This window comes from Aotus nancymaae, unplaced genomic scaffold (genome assembly GCF_030222135.1).
Source record: "Aotus nancymaae isolate 86718 unplaced genomic scaffold, 86718_ANA_hifiasm-v0.15.2.pri h1tg000004l, whole genome shotgun sequence".
NCBI classification, from domain to species: Eukaryota; Metazoa; Chordata; class Mammalia; order Primates; family Aotidae; genus Aotus; species Aotus nancymaae.
Genome location: NW_026988415.1, coordinates 51670940 through 51689064, shown reverse-complemented (window position 1 = coordinate 51689064; position 18125 = coordinate 51670940).

Sequence of the window (18125 nt, the reverse complement as noted above, 5' to 3'; positions counted from 1 at the left end):
CTATTTGAGGCCGGGCGCGGTGGCTCAAGCCTGTAATCCCAGCACTTTGGGAGGCCGAGGCGGGTGGATCACGAGGTCAAGAGATCGAGACCATCTTGGTCAACATGGTGAAACCCCGTCTCTACTAATACAAAAAAAAAATTAGCTGGGCACGGTGGCGCGTGCCTGTAATCCCAGCTACTCAGGAGGCTGAGGCAGGAGAATTGCCTGAACCCAGGAGGCGGAGATTGCGGTGAGCCGAGATCGCGCCATTGCGCTCCAGCCTGGGTATCAAGAGCGAAACTCCGTCTCAAAAAAAAAAAAAAAAAAAAAAAAAAAAAAAAAAGATAGCTATTTGAAAATACACAGTAAAAGGAGATAGAAGAAGAAAGAAGGGAGGAGAAAGAAGAAAATAGCCTCAAATGGGCAAATCCAGGTTTTATTGGCCATAAAGAGAAGGTAGAGATAGGGGCAGAAAACTTATTGAAAAAGATAATAAGAGATAATTTCTCAAACCTAGAAAGAGATATTAATGTCCAAGTAAAAGAAGGTTATAGCACACTAAGCACATTTAACCCAAAATAGACTACCTCAAAGCATTTAATAATCAAACTCCCACATGTCAATGATAAAGAAAAGATCCTAAAAGCAGCCAGAAAAAAGAAACAACACAATACAATTGAACACCAATACATCTGGTGGCAAATTTTGCAGTGGAAACTTTACAGGCCAGAAGAGAATGACAAGACATATTTAAAGTACTGAAGGAAAAAAAAGAAAAAAAACTTTTATGCTAGAATAGTATATCTGGTGAAAGTACTCTTCAAACATGTATCAGAAATAAAGACTTTCCCAGACAAGCAAAAGCTGAGGTATTTCATTAACACCAGACTTGTCTTAAATGCTGAAAGGAGTACTTTAATTAGAAAGAAAAGGTTGTTAATGAGCTATATATAAGTAATAATTTAAAGGTACAAAACACTGATAATATAAGTACACAGAAAAACACTGAATTTATAACACTGTAACTGTGGTGTGTAAACTACACTTATAAGTAGAAAGATTTAAAAATGATTCAATCAGAAATAATGACTACAAAAACTTTGGAAGACATCATCATTACATCAAGATATGAATAAAAACAAATAAATGAAAAAGCAGTGTAATAAAGTTAAGTTGTAGAGTTTGTATTAGTTTTCATTTTGCTTGTGTGTTTGTTTATGTCAAAACTTTTAAGTTGTTATCAGGTAAAAATAATGAGTTATAAAATAGTGTTTGCATGCCTCATGGTAAACTAAACCAAAAAAGGCACAATGGAGACACAATAAATAAATACCTAGGAATTAACTAAAGAAGTGAAAGATATCTATAGTAAAAACTGTAAAACACTGATGAAAGAAATTGAATAGGAATCACAATAAATAAAAAAAAATTCATGTTCATGGATTAGAAGAATCAAGATTGTTAAAAATTTTTATATTACCCAAAGCAATCTACAAATTTAACAAATTCTTTATCAAAATACCTATGTCATTCTTCACACAAACAGAAAAAACAATCCTATAACTTATATGAAACCACAAAAGGCCAAGAACAGCAAAAGTTATACTAGGCATAAAGACCAAAAGTGGAGAAATCACATTACCTGACTTCGAATTATACTATAGAGCTATAGTAACCAAAGCAGAATGGTATTTGCAACACAGCTATAACCAAAGTCATCTAGATTTTCTTCTATATTTTCTTCTAGGCATTTTGTAGTGTTAAAATTAAGTCTATGATAAATTTTGAGTTAATTTTTATGAAGGCTGTTAGATTTGTGTCTAGGCTAATCTTTCTGCATGTGATTCTCCAGTTGTCCTAGCACTATTTGTTAAATAAGCTATCTTTTTTAAAATTTGAATTGCCTGTGATATTTTATTATAGAGCAACTGACTATATTTATGTAGCTCTATTTCTGAGATTCTTATTCTGTACCATTGATCTATGTGTCTATTGTCTTACAAATAGCACACTATCAGCTGGGCATGGTGGCTCATACTTGTAATCCCAGCACTTTGGGAGGCCGAGGCTGGCAGATTACAAAGTCAAGAGATCAAGATGATCCTGGCTAACATGGTGAAACCCTGTCTCTACTAAAAATATAAAAAATTAGCCAGGTGTGGTGGTGTGGCCCTGTAGTTTCAGCTACTTGGGAAACTGAGGCAGGGGAATTGCTTGATCCCAGGAGGCAGAGGTTGCAGTGAGCCAAGATAGCGCCACTGCACTCCAGCCCAGCAGACAGAGCAAGACTTCATCTGAAAAACAAACAACAACAACAACAACAACAAAACCAAAAAACAAATAGCACACTACCTTAAGTGCTGTAGTTTTGTACTGTCTTGAAGCTGAGTAGGGTCAGTACTCTGACATTTTTTTAATTCAATATTGTGTTTGCTATCCTGGCTCTTCTGTATTTCCATGTAAATTGTAGAATCACTCTGTCAATATCCACAAAATAATTTACTGAGGATTTAATTGAGATTGTATGGAATCTATAGACCAGATTGGGAACAACTGGCATCTTGACAACATTGAGTCTTCCTTTTCAGGAACATGGACTATCTCTTCGCTAATTCATTATTTGATTTACTCTATTAGTTTTGTAGCTATTCTTATGTAGATCTTGTAACTATTTGCTAGATGCATTTCTAAGTATTTTATTTTGGGATGCTAATGTAAATGTATTGTTTTTAAATTTTGTATTCCATAGTTGTATTGGTAATATATAGAAAAGGGATTGAGTTTGTATATTAAGCTTGCATTCTACAAATATGTTAAAGTCATTTATTAGTTACAAGAGATTTTTTGTCAGTTCTTTTGTGTATTCTACATAGAAAATTATGTTATTTGAGAACAAATTGTTTTTTATTTCTTCCTGCCCATTTGGTCTACATTTGCTTTTTCTTGTCTTACTACATTAGCTAGAACTCCAAGTATGATGTTGAAAAGGAGTGATGAGAGTAGATGTCTCATCACTTGCCTTGTATTTTATCTTAGTAAGAAGTTTATATTTCCTCTATATTTAGCATTGCTGCTGCAAGTGATAGCTTTTTTGTAGTTGTTCTTTATCTATTTGAGGAAGTTCCTCACTATTCCCAGAAAGCTAAGTGTTTTATTTTCAATTGGTGTTGGATTTTGTCAAATATTTTTTTTCTGAGTCTACAACTATAAGTGTGTATTTTTTATTCATTAGCCTGTTGATGCAGTCTATTAAATTAATGGGTCTATTAAATTAATGGCTCTACAAATGTAGAGCCAGCTTTTAATACCTGTTATAAATTCCACTTGGTTGTGGTATATAATTATTTGCAAAAATTGTTAGTCTCAAATTTTTAATACTTTATTAAACATTTTTGTATCTGTATTTACAAGAGATATTGAGCTTCTTGTGACATCTATATATAAATTTGGTTTTTTGATAATGCTGATATTACAATGAGTTAAAAAGTATTCCCTCTGCTTCAGTCTTATGGATGGGATAGTAGAGAATTGGTATAATTTCTTCCTTGAATGTTTGGTAAATTTCAGTAGTCAAGTTATCTGGGCCTGGGGTTTTCAGTTTTGGAATGTTATAATTACATATATAATTTTTTCAACATATACAGGCCTACTCAGATACTCTATTTCTTTTTCTGAATTTTGGCAGATTGTGCCTTTCAAAGAATTGGTCCATTTCACTGAGGTTATCACATATGTGGGCATAGTGTTCTTTATAATATTCTTTTGTTAACCTTTTAACATACATGAGAACTGTTGTGACATCCCCTTTTTCATTTTTGTTATTAGTAATTTACATTTTATATTTTTATTTGTTAGCCTAGATAGAGGTTTATTAATTTTATTGATCTGTTTAAGGAACAAACTGTTGGTTTTATTTTTCTCTATTGATTTCCTGTTTTCAATTTTATTGATTTCTGCTCTAATTTTTATTCATTTACTTTTTTTAACTTCTGATTTAATTAGCCCCTTTTTTCTATTTTCCTTAGATAAAACTTAGATTATTGATTTTAGATATTTATTCCTTTGTAATATATTTACTCGATAATATAAGTTTCCCTCTAAGCACTGCTTTTGCTAGATCCCATGGATTTTGATAAAATTAGTTTTATTTTAATTTAATTAAAAATATTTCTTTAATTTTTTGAGAGTTCTTCTTTGTTCCATTTGTTATTATTCAGAAATGTGGTGTTAATCTCCAAGTATGTGTGAATTTTCCAGGTGAATGCATATGTCTAATCTCATTAAATTGTATACATTAAATATAGTTATTTTTATATATTAAATTTACCTCAATACCTTAACAAAGCTGTTTTTTTATAAAAAGATTGTTAGAGTGGATCAGATAACAAAATTGAATTATATTTTGTCTATTGATTTCTGTTAATGATTTCTAGTTTAATTCTGCTATGATCTGAGAGCACACATTATAGTGTATTTATTGTTTTAAATTTGTGAAGGTGTGTTTTATGACCCACAATGACACCAATCTTTGTGAATGTTCCATGTGAACTTGAGAAGAATATGTAAAATGCAGTTGTTGGATGAAGTAGTCTATAGATGTCAGTTATACATAACTGATATGGTGTTCTGTTGAATTTATTTTATTGATTTTATACTAGCTGAATCTCTCCATTTCTGATACAGGCATATTAAAGTTTTCAAGTACAATTGTAAATTCATATCTTTCTTCTTGCAGTTTTGTCAGTTTTTGCATTATTTATTTTGACACTTTGCTATTAGATGCATGTAAAGATGATTATATCTTCTTGGAGAATTTTCCTCATTACTGTTTTGTAATTTTTATCTTTTTTTCCAATAACAGTCCTTGTTCTGAAATCTCCAAAATTAATATAGCTACTTCTGCTTTTTGATTAGCATTAGCATGGTATAATTTCTGCATCACTTTATTTTTAATATGTCTTAATATGCAAATGATTTTCTTGTAGACAACATATAATTAAGTCTTAATTTTTGACATACTTTATTACTTTCTTTTTGTAAATATTTTTATTGAAGTGTATTTGATATACAAATACAACAGCACATGTTTAATGTATATAACTTACTGAGTTTAGACATATGCATGCATCTTTGATAGTATTACCACAATAAAGGTTATAATATATATGTATATCCTCCAAAAGTTTATTTGTATTTTTTTTTGGAGTTAGAAACTTTAACATAATATATGGCCTCTAAACACATTTTAAGTGCAAAATGCCTTATTGTTATTGGTAATATATACTATGTTATAGAGTAGATCTATAGAATTTATTTGTCTTGCACAAGTGAAACCTCATAACCATTAAAAAGCAACTAACTCCCTATTTTGCCCTTCCCACAAACCCTAATAAACAACATTCTATTATCTCTTTATATGAGTTTGATTATTTTAGATAACTCAAACAAATAGAATCATACAATATTTGTCTTTCTGAAGCTGGCTTATTTTACTTATTAGCATAATGTACTCACAATTTATCCACATTGATGGAAATCGTTGAATTTTTTTTCTTCTGACACTAAAAAATCTTGTATGTATATACATTTTTGTTTATTCATCTGTCAGTAGACACATCAATTGTTTCATATTTGAATATCATAAACAATGCTACAATAAATTTAAAAAATGCTAAAGAATATCTTTGTCAGGTGATACAGTTTGGATACTTGTTACTTGCCAATCTCATGTTGAAATTTGATCCCTCAATACTAGAGGTAGGGCCTAGTGGGAGGTATCTAGGTCATAGGGTGGATCTCTCATGAATGGCTTGGTGCCATCCTGTGGTAATAAATAAGTTCTTATTTTATTAATTCTTGTGAGATCTGATTGTTAAAAAGAGCCTGGTGGCCTGGCACGTTGGCTCACACCTGTAATTTCTGCACTTTGGGAGGCCGAGGTGGGTGGATCATTAGGTCAGGAGTTCGAGACCAGACTGGCCAAGATGGTGAAATCTTGTCTCTAATAAAAATACAAAAATTAGCCATGTGTGGTGGCAGATGCCTGTAATCCCAGCTACTTGGGAGCCTGAGGAAGGTAATTGCTTGAACCCAGGAGGCAGTTTCAGGGGGTCGAGATTGTGCCACTGCACTCCAGCCTGGATGACAGAGTGAGACTCTGTCTCAAAAAAAAAAAAAAAAGCCTGGCACCATTCTTTCTCTATCTCTTGTTTCCTTTTTTTGGTATGACACTTCTGCTCCCCCTTCACCTTCTGCCCTGATTGGAAATTTCTTGAGGTTTTCACCAGAAGCAGATGGTGGTTCTATGTGTCTTATACAGCCTAAAAATAATGAGCCAAATAAATCTCTTTTCTTTGTAAATTACCCAGCCTCAGGTGTACCTTTATAGTATCACAAAGATATCACAAATAAAATAATAATTCAGCTATAGTGTTATTGATGGGAAGTTTATTTTTTTTTCTTTCAACATTTTGAGTATCTCATCTCACTCTTTTCTGGCCTCCGATGTTTATGTTTTAAAAATTACTGATACTCTTAGAGGGGCATCCTTGTATGTAACAAGTTTTCTTTTCTGTAGCTGCTTTCATAATTCTCTCTCTGCCCTTGAATTTTGACAACTTGGTTGTATTGTGTCTTGGTGAATAGGTCTTCATATTTAACCTATTGGGATTCTTTGGGCTTCATGGATATGGATGCTCATTTACATTCTCTGACTTGGGATGTTTTCTGTCAAAATATATTAAATTTGCTTTCTTTTCTTTTTTGTGTTTAGATGGAGTCTTGCTCCCAGGATGGAGTGCAGTAGCATGATTGCAGCTCACTACAACCTCCACCTCTCTGGTACAAGCCATTCTCCTGCCTCAGCGTCCTGAGTAGCTGGGATTACAGGCATGCACTACCACGCCCAGCTGATTTATGTACTTTTAGTACAGACAGAGTTTCACCATGTTGGTCAGGCTGGTCTCAAACTCCTGACCTCAATCTCTAGTGAGCTTCCCGTTTCAGTCTCCCAAAGTGCTGAGATTGTAGGTGTGATCCACTGTGCCCAGCCTAAAATAGCTTTCTTTCTCTTTCTCTGCTCCTTTTTGGACACCCATAATTTAAGTATTGGTTTTCTTGATGATGTCTCATAAATCCCATGACTTTTAATCCCTATTGTTTACTCTTGCTTTTCTAATTCTGAATGGATAACTATATAATCTGTCTGCAGTTTGCTTTTGTATTTAAGATACTTTATTGTTATTAAGATTAATTCAACTAGTTTGCTTTTGAAGCTCTGTATTAATTTTTTTATTACGTATATTTGCTACAGCTCCAGAATTTTTTTTTTGTTCTTTTTCAGGTTTAGATCTCTTTGTAGAAATTGTAATTTTATTCATGTATTATTTTTCTGATATTATTTAATTTTCTGTACTTTTCGTGCCTCACTGACCTTCTTTAAGACAATTGTTTGAATTCTCTGTCATAAATTTTACGGGCCACCATTTCTTCATGATTATTCACTTGAGTTTTATTTTACTCCTTTGATGGTGTTTTATTTCCTTAATCATTCATGTTGCCTGAAACCTTGCATTGCTATACTTGCATTTGAAGAAACATTCACCTTCTCTATTCTTTACCGACTTACTTTGGAGTAAAAGACCTTTGCCAGTCAACTTGATTAGAGATTTTAAGGGCATCTCAGATTTTTTTTTTTTTTAATTTTGGATGCATCTACTCCACTCCTTTTATTTTATCTTAGGGAGAAGTCGTAGAATCATGTGCCTTCTCTTTATTACAAAAAGCTATATCTGATGCTGAATTTTTTTTAATTTTATTTAGGACAGTACCATAAAATATTCAGGATTGTGTGCTTTCTCCTAATCAAGCTGAATCAAGCTGGCTGCAAAGTTCTGCATCTGTGGTTAATATCCATATGCTATCTATGGGATATTCCATATACCATCTGTGGAGTACACAGGGTGGCATACATAGGGAAATCACAGGTGGCATGCAGGGTGCTGTGGGTGCTTGTTAGCTTGTTGAGGGGACTGCTGATGAGTTGTTTTGCAGGGTTTATGGGCAGACCTTTTGGTGAAGCCCACAAGCTGCTTAGCAAGACCCACAGCTAGCTGTTGAGATGTATGAGCAGGCTGCTGTGAGTTTCTAACCTAACTAATTCCAGATAATTCAGATGTTCCAATTTCCTTATTGTTCTGAGTGAGATGAGATGGAAGTGGGCCTCTAAGCAGCATTTTTTAAGACTGGAAAAGCTGAATGGTCATTATTCTCTCACTTTCCCCCATAGGAGAATTTGCAGGCTAAGGAAGGCATATTTCAGCACTAAGTTGCCCCACTCTGGATATGGGGTGACATAGATAAAGTAAAATTGCTCCTTGCCATTTCTAAAGGGATCATTATCAGATTTTTTGCTCCACTGGGGTGCTGATACCTCACAACTGAACTATATTTTACTCAAAAATCATGCTTGTCTTTGGGTAGTTTCCAAAATCAGTGTTTTTATTGGGGGATGAGGGCTGGGACCTCCTATGACACAATATTGCTGACATCCTACTAATATGTATTTTATATTTACTATTATATTACAAAATACTTTTCGATATCCTTATTTACCTAGTTTCTCCTATTAGGGTGTCTTTTCAAAATTATTTTTCTACCTGGTGACTTGCATAAAACAATATTTTAAAAGGTACTATCAATTCAGATTTTTCTCTTTATTGTCTCCACTGTTACACTTTTCTTGTAAAATTTTAATTATACTATTAGTGGCAAGTGTATATACTTATTGAAAAAGATATTAAGCAATTTGTGATCAAGTTTCTCTATTAATTAACTAATATATCATTAAAATTATTACAAATTTTTAATTAATGCTCTTTTATAAAAGTAATGTTTTTTAATAATAAATTATTTAATAATAAAATATAATTTATATTTTCCAAGGTTTTGCATACCTCTTGCAGGCTATTCTCTCATCTCTTAGATATTTTATTTGCATATTTTAACATAAACACAAGCATTAGATGAACATGATTTGATCATAAAATATGAATACATTCTATAAATGCATAAATCATGAAGTATAAAAAAAGCTTATACAGTAGTAATATAAGAGAATGTTATACTTTAAAATGAAGTTGAATTATACAAAATGTGATCTAATAACATATCCAATTATTTCATATGTGGATCATATACCTCATTAGCTAATTTAGTATACACACACACTTGTTAATGATGATGGAAAATAGTTGCCAAAACACATTAGCTCTTTCAAAACATGAACACTATATTTAACAAATGTGGGCAACCACTTTTTAAATAATCAACAAAATTCCCAAGAGCACAATTTCATTTTTTAGACAATTGTGGTTGTGTAATATGGGCTTTAAAAAGTTCTTAAGCACCCTCTTTCTTTTCATTTTATGTAGTCATTTATTGGATGTTTGTTGAAATTAAATTGAACAGATTGCTTAATATTAGGAAAAGTTCCATTAATTTGTCTATCAATGTATTTACTTATTTTAATAAATCAATAGCGTGACATGAGAACCCTTGTGTGAAACCTTTAATAGTTTTCCATCTGGATTTGTTAAACACTTCAACTAGAAGGTACATCAATTATACAATTAGAATAACTTTAATTAAAAATGAAGTAGTTGTGGGATCTAAATGTATGATATATTCAATTATTTTTGATGTCAAAGCCTCCAATTATGATTTAATTGTTTTATTTTTTATCAAGTGAAAAAAGTAATAGTAGCATCATAATTATTTTAAATAGCTATTATTTCTATTAATTTTCAAGTATTTTTAAACCATTTGTGATCTTGAGTTTATATTTTAATTAATGTGTACTTTTAATTTGCTTCCCAAATGCTTTCATTTATTGCTAACAGTATATTTTTTTTACCATGTTAATTCACAGATAATTAAACTAAATAAAGAAAGAGTAAAATTTCTTACATGACTGTTTAAATTAACTTCATAGATTTTTCTTGGTTGCAGTGTTTTAGAGATCAAGAATAGTTTCTTTTTTCTTTTTTAGAGCAATAACCAATTAAAATGTCACATACAAATTGTAGTTGATTGGACATTTGGATTTCAAGTAAAATATTGCCATTTCAACCTACAGAACATGCATTGCAAAAAGACAAGCAGCTACAATTTAATAAATAAATAATGAAAGTTTATAAGAGTAGAAATGAGACAACGGTAAGAAAATGCTAAATTTTACACACAACTATCATTGATGCTGCATATACAGCATATTTTCTTGGAGTGGTCATTTCTGTCATCCATTTCTTCTTTACATTTTTCCCAAGTGTCTTCTTGGTGAAAAGTAATTAGAGACATAAAAGAGAAAAAATAGAAAGACCAGAAAAGAGACAGAGAAGGGTAATGGATCCTTAAAAAAAGTCCTAAAATTAAGTAATTATGTTTTTTTTGGAATCCTTTTCTCATACATATATATTGTCAATATATTCTCAAATATATATATGTATATATATACACACATATGTGGCTATATATGTAAACATATATATACACATGCATATATGTTTTATTTTACTGAGGAATTACAGGATTTTCTCAATAGAATATAACTTTTTAAAGTATAATTTCACTACTAACAAGTTTCCTGTTATAGAAAATTGGAAAATTCAACAGGTCTATTTTTTGTTGTTGTTAATGAGTCAATGTTAAAATTTATTTTATTTTTTTCAATATGAGGTAAAATTATAATGACATTGGAAAATTAAAGTATATCTTTAACTGTAATGTGTCCTCCTTCTTTTTTCTCTTTTTGAAAATAAATAACACATAACTTTATAGCAACAGTTTTCCCTAAAAAGAATAGAAAATTTGAATATGAGAAGTCAGTGTGTCACAATTGCCCAATTAGAATCTGCCTTCCGATCTCCACATATACTAAAAGTATTTGGATTATTGCTTCTTCTGAAAGTTAAGGAGGACATATTTCTGTGGAAATCAGAGTGCTATAATTACAGGATGGTCATGGTAAATGAGTAAATGGTAGTGTACACATGCAGCATCCAACAATGGAAGTAGAATAAATTCGAAGTAAAGGCACATGTCATTTTGAATCCTGGCTCTGGGATTTATTTCCCATGTAAGCTAAGGCAATTAACTGACCTCTGTATCTGAGTGTTTTCATCATTCAGATGGAGATAATAATTTTACTATATAGGATTTAGGTGAGGCATGCATGAAAAGAGCTGAACAAGATCCATAGGGCATAATTGGCATTTATTAAATATAAAATTCATGTCCATCTCTGCCTCTCCATTTGACACTGAAAATTATTCTAGGCCCTTGTATATATTCAGAAGCACAGTCAGAAATTAAATGACTTGTGAAGAGTAATATTAACAAAACAGTAGAATAAAAGATTTCTACCATCATCCCTTCTCAGAACATCAATTTTGACAGCTGCCCATGAATAAAATTACATCTATGGGAATCTGGGAGTCTAGCATATCTGGGATACCAGCACACTACTGGAGCAAAAATATCAGAGAATAGATGCATTGGGGAGGGTGAGAACAGTTTTGCCTTATCCAGCATACTCCCTCAACAAGGTCGTGCAGCTTAGTGCCAAAAGGGCCTTAGTTTGTAATTTGTACCACAGGGAAAAGTAAAAGTAGAGAGAATTAGAACCTGACAGTGCCCAAAAGCCCCGCTTCTTTTCATCCTACAAGGAATACCAAATTGACTGAAACAGATGAGTGGCTGAGATAGGTTGGAAGCAGAAAGGAGAGGCTAGAGTCTACTAACCACTCTGTTGACTACATCAGGAAAACTGCCTTAATAGCTAATTGAAATGCCTCACCTCAGGACACCCAGAACTGGCCTATGGGTACCACAAATTTTCCATGCGTCTCATGTTCTCCCAGACTAGCTCTCTGATCACACTCCTCTGACAGTAAATGTGAACATCTCATGCAGACAACTTATTTAACTCTGCAAGACTGGGAGAAGGCAAATGAATTTGAGAATTTCATGAAACTTCCCTAGTGAAAACCAGTGGATGCTTCCCAGTACCTTGCCTGACATTGTGTTACTGAGAGAAAAAAGATCATCTTAATAATCTACTTATCACCCTAACTGGGAACAAGAGGTGTGGAGTTGGCAAATAAATACATATAAAATATCTGAGAGATCCTCACAATCCATAGCCAGGCTAATTGGTAAAGACATTTATATCCTGAAGTGAATAAGAAAAGACTGGAGAAAGTGCTTATTATAATGCAAAGACTTCAAGAGCATTCAAAATAAAAATAATAATAATAAAACAATAATATTCCAGTAACCAAGCACAAAGAAATGGAGATCTATGAATTGCCTGGAAATTAATTCAAAATAATTATTTTAAGGAAGCTCGGTGTGATACTGGAGAACACAGACTGCTAAATAACATAAGAAAAATTATACTTGAACAAAAAAAGAATTTCAAAAAGAGAAATAAATTATAAAAAGTAAGCAAACAATATCTGGATCTGAAGAATTCCATGAATAAAAATGTTAAAAATGCAATAGAAAGTGTATAGACACACTTGATCAAAAGAAGGAGTACTCTTTGAACTCTGACAGGTCATTTGAAAATAGAGGAGAAAAGTAGAATGGAATAAAGTAAGACTATAGGATTTGTGGAACATCATCAAGAGAATTACATTTACATTATAAGAATTTGAGAAGAAAAAGAGAGAAAGAAATGTAAAAAACTTATTTAAAGAAATCATGGCTGAAAACTTTCTACATATGAAGACAGAAATGGACATCTAGGCACATAAAGCTTAATATTCTTCAAACAGGCTTAACACAAATATCGACTTAAGTAAGACAAATTATAGTCAATCTATCAAAAATCAAAGCCAAAGAGAATTTTGAAAGCAGTAGGATAAAAGAGGTTCACTACTTACAAATGAACTCCTTGAAGGCAATTAATGAATTTCTTAGCAGAAACCTTAAAATCCAGAAGAGAAGGGGATGACATATTCAAAGGGGTAAAAGAAGAAAACTGCCAACCAAATACGCTTTACTTGGAAAAGCTATTTTTTAGCAGAGAAAGAGAAATAAAGTATTTTCCAGACAAACAAAACCTGAAGTAGTTTATCACCACCAGCCCTGCCTTACAATAAATATTAAAGGAGTTTAAAGCTGAAACAAAAAGATGCTAATTAGTAACATGAAAACATATGACTGTCTAAAACTCATTAGTAAGGGTAAGTATGTAGTCAAATTCAGAATAGTCTAATACTATAATGGTGATGTGTAAATAACTTTTAACTCCAGCATGCAGGTTAAAAGTCAAAAATATTAAAATAAGTATAGTTACAATAACTTGTTAATAAATATGCCATATATGAATATGTAAATTTTGACACCAAAAAGAAAATATGTGTAGAAATAGAAGTGTAGAATATTTGTATGAGATCAAATTTAATTTATAAGCTTAATGTAGACCGTTACAACTATAAGATTACTTTATGTAAACTTAAGGGTTACCAAAATGCAAAAACCTATGTACATACAAAGAAGATGAAAAGAAAGTAATCAAAGCAATCTGTTATTCAAAGAATATAAAATTTCAGTTAGATGGGAGAAATAAGTTCAGGAGATCTATTGAAAAACAGGATGACTATAGTTAATGATAGTGTATTATTGTTTAAAAATCACTAAGAGAACAGATTTTAAATGTTATCACCATAAAAATAATAAGTGTGTGAGGTAGTACATATGTTAATTAGCTTAACCGAGCCATTCCACAATGTATACATATACTAAAACATTATGTACACAATAAATGTATACAATGATTAGTTGTCAATTAATAAATAAAATAAAGTGAGAATTTTTTAAAGTTAATCACAGCCTATCAATACAGAATATTATAATATCAGAAAAGAAGATAGCAAGAGAGACAAACAAGAACAAAATAACTATAAAAGTTTCAGAAAACAATTAACAAAGTGGTAATAGTAAGTCCCTAAACTCTCAATAATCATTTTAAATATATATATATTAAAATTTCCAATAAAAAACACACAATAGCTGAATTTGATCAAAAAACAAAATCCAAATATATGCTGGCTACAAGACTCAATTCAGCTTTAATGCCACCTGCAGACTGCAAGTAAAGGGATGGAAAATATTCCATTCAAATGGAAAACAAAATATAATATGAGGAGCTATATTTATACTAGACAAAACTGATTTTAAGTCAATTACAGGAAGGTCAAGAGACTAAAATATCAATTAATGAAGAGGATATAACAATTGTAAATATGTATGCACTTAATATAAAAGAACCTAAATATGTAAGCAAATACTAATGTATCTAAAGGAAGAAATTGGTGAAAAAATAATTGTGGCTTTTGATTGTGAATTTTAAATCACCGTAAGTAGGCTCTAACACATCTGTATTCATCAAAATAGGAACCATTACAATCAACACATTTTCGCCCATGAGAAACAAGTTTGCTTATTCCTGCAGTGTAAAAATTTGTGCTTCAGGATTTAATGCATTCTTTGAAAGCATTTTCTGCAGCCTGAAAGCATTTTCCTACAAAACCTTTTCATGATGCTTGAAGAAGTGGTAGTTGGTTAGCGAGGGGTGAGTTACTGCCACATGCAGTTGGGTATTTTCATGGAGAAGAATTGCACCCTTTCTGTTGACCAATGCCAACTGCAGGCACTGCAGTTTTCAGTTCATCACATTGACTTGCTGAGCATATTTCTCAGATGTAGTGGTATTGCTGGGATTCAGAAAGCTATAGTTAATCAGACTGGCAGCAGACCACCAAACAGTGACTATAATCTTTTTTTTGGTGCAAGTTTGGCTTTGGGAAGTGCTTTGGAGCTTCTTCTCAGTCCAACCACTGAACTGGTCATTGTATAAATATCTACTTTTTGTTGCGTGTTACAATCAGATCAAGAAATGGTTTATTGTTGTTGCATAGAATAAGAGAAAACGACACTTCAAAATGATGATTTTTTTAAAAATTTTGCTCAGCTCATGAGGCATGCACTTATCGAGCTTTTTGACCTTTCCAATTTGTGTCAAATGCTGAATGACCACAGAATAGCTGATATTGAGTTCTTCGGCAATTTCACATGTTGTTGGATGAGGATCAGCTTTGATGATTGCTCTCTATATGTCGTTGTCAACTTCCAATGGCCAGCCACTATGCTCCTCATCTTCAAGGTGTTCATCTCCTTTGCAAAACTTCTTGAACCACCATTGCACTCTATGTTCATTAGCAGTTCCTCAGCCAAATGCATTGTTGATGTTGCACGTTGTCTCTGCTGCTTGATTACTCATTTTGAACTCAAATAAGAAAATTGTTAAAATTTGTTTTGTGTCTAACATAATTTCCATAGTCTAAAATAAGCATAAAATAAACAAGAAATAAGTCATTAGCAAAACAACATAAAACAAGAAATGCCTATTAAAATGATGTATAACATAACCACATTTATTTAAGAAGGTATTCCAATATCAAATGGCAAATCCAAAAATGCAAAAGCCACAATTACTTTTGCACTCACCGTATATAAATAAACATGATAATAATAGTGGACTTAAATACTCCACTTTCAACAGTGTATAGATTATCCAATCAGAAAACCAATGAGGAAATGCTGAAATTTAACTATCCTTTTGACTAACAGACTTAACAGACATATATAAAACATTTCATTCCACAACAGCAAAATATGCATTCTTCTTGACACATGGAACATTCATTTGGATAGATCATACTCTAGAATGGAAAACAAATTTTAACAAAATTAAGAAAATTAAAATCATTATATCAAGCAACTTTTATCACAACACTGTTATAAAACTGGAGATCAGTAACAGGAGAAAAAGCAGAAATTTATGTAGAAATTCAACAACACACTCTTGAACTTTCGAACAAGAAATCAAAAAGGAACTAAAAAATGTCTTGAGGCAAATGGAAATGAAAACACAACAAACCAAAACTTATGGGGTACAGCAAAGCAGTTCTAACAGGGAAAAAAACATAGCAATAAAAAACTCAAAGTGCATTTAAGACTTTAAGACCTATAACGTTAAAACTTCTAGAAGGAAATGGGAAAATTCCATGAACTTGTTCTGGGCAATAACTTATTGGATATGACACCAAAAGCACAAGAAACAAAAGCAAAACGGAGAACTGGGACTACATCAAACTAAAATGCTTCTAAACTACCAAAGTAACACAGCAAAATGAAAAGACAACCTGCAGAATGGAAAAAATATGTTGTCAAACTATGTGTCTGATAAAGGTTAATATCCAAAATATATAAGGAACTCATACAACTTAATAACAAAAGAGCTGACAACCTAGTTAAAAATGGGTATTGTACTTGAACAGACATTTTTCTTAAAAAATATACAAATGGCCACAGGTATATAAAATGGTGTACAGCATAATTAATCATTAGGAAATTACAAATCAAAATTATGATATAGAACATCACACCTGTTACGGTAGCTATTATAAAAATGTCAAAAGTTAGCGATGTTGGTGAGGATGTGGAGAAAAGTGAACCCTTATAGACTGGTGGTAGAAATGTAAATTGGAAGAGACATTATTAAAAATAGTATGAAGTTTCTCAAAAGGTTAAAAATAAAACCACCATATTATCTAGTACATTTGATCCAGCCATCCCATTTTTGGGCATATATCCAAAGGAATTAAAATCACTATCTGCACTCCCAAGTTTAATTGCCGTATCATTAATAATAGCCAATATGTTTATAAAAAATTAGGTCTGTCAAAGATAAATTGATAAAGGTATAAACTATATAATATATATTAAATTATAATATGTTATATAACATATAATCAACAATGTATAGATTATCCAATAAGAATATCATTGAAGAAATGCTACAAATATAATAGAATATTATCCAGTCTTTAAAAGGAGAAAATCCTGCTATTTGTGACAACAGTGGATGAACCTGGGGAACACTATTCTAGGTAAATAAACCAGACACAGAAGGACAAATACTTGATGATCCCACTATATGTGAAATACAAAAAGTCAAATTGACAGAAACAGAGAATAGAAGGGTGGTTACCAGGGGTTAGGAAAAGGTGAATTGGGAATATACTGGTCAACAGATACAAACTTGCAATCATAAGATGCATAAATTCTGGAGACTTCATGTACTGTGTTGGGGCTCAGAAACAGATATCCCCAAATATGGTGCTTTGGCATGCTAATCTAAAGAAGTCTTAAGGTCTCTCTCTTTCTGACCTTCCCTCACTTCTCTCTCTTATTCTCTTTATTTTCTAAAGAAGTGGAAAAGACTCTCTCTGGAAGTTCCCTGGTTTGACTGATAAAACATCTAAACAAAATTCAATTGTCTTAAAATACCCTCCCTATGAATCTCATTAAATAACCTGGAAAGATTAACCACTGGAGAAAAGAGACTGGGAGTACTCACCAAACACAAACATTTTGTCTATTCTTCTGAGCTGGTTGCAAGAGATTACCTGGGGGACTGTATTTGCATAATAAAACAACTTTTAGTTACAATGCAATTTCATCTCCTTACCTTTATTTAACTTGTCTAAAAGTTCTTGTTTGTCCTTTGGCCCCATTCTGTCTCCAGCATCAATCATTTTCAAACCATTTTCTGGTCTTCAGGCCCGTTCATTTACAAGAGCCACCCCGCCCCCCAACCATCTAAACAACACCACTTTCCTCTCTGCAATAACAAGGTTATTAAAACATCAACCATGGTGACCTTTATTTTGAGTTTTTCATAAGTTTTATATGGTTCTCATGTATTATGCATTTTAAATACATTTGTTTTCTTTCTCCTAACAACCTATAATTTGTTATAGGAGTGTCAGCCATGACCCTTTATGATGAGAAGGAAAGAGATCACTTCCTTTCCACTCCTACAACAGCAATAGTGACTATAGGTAATAATAATAATGAATTTTATACATAAAATTATTATTATTATGTATAAAATAATAATAATAAACTATTATTGCGGAGAGTAGATGTTAAGTAGCCTCAGCACAAAAAAGGGTAACTATGTGAGATAAAAATATGTTAATTCATGTAAATTTGATAATCATTTCACAATG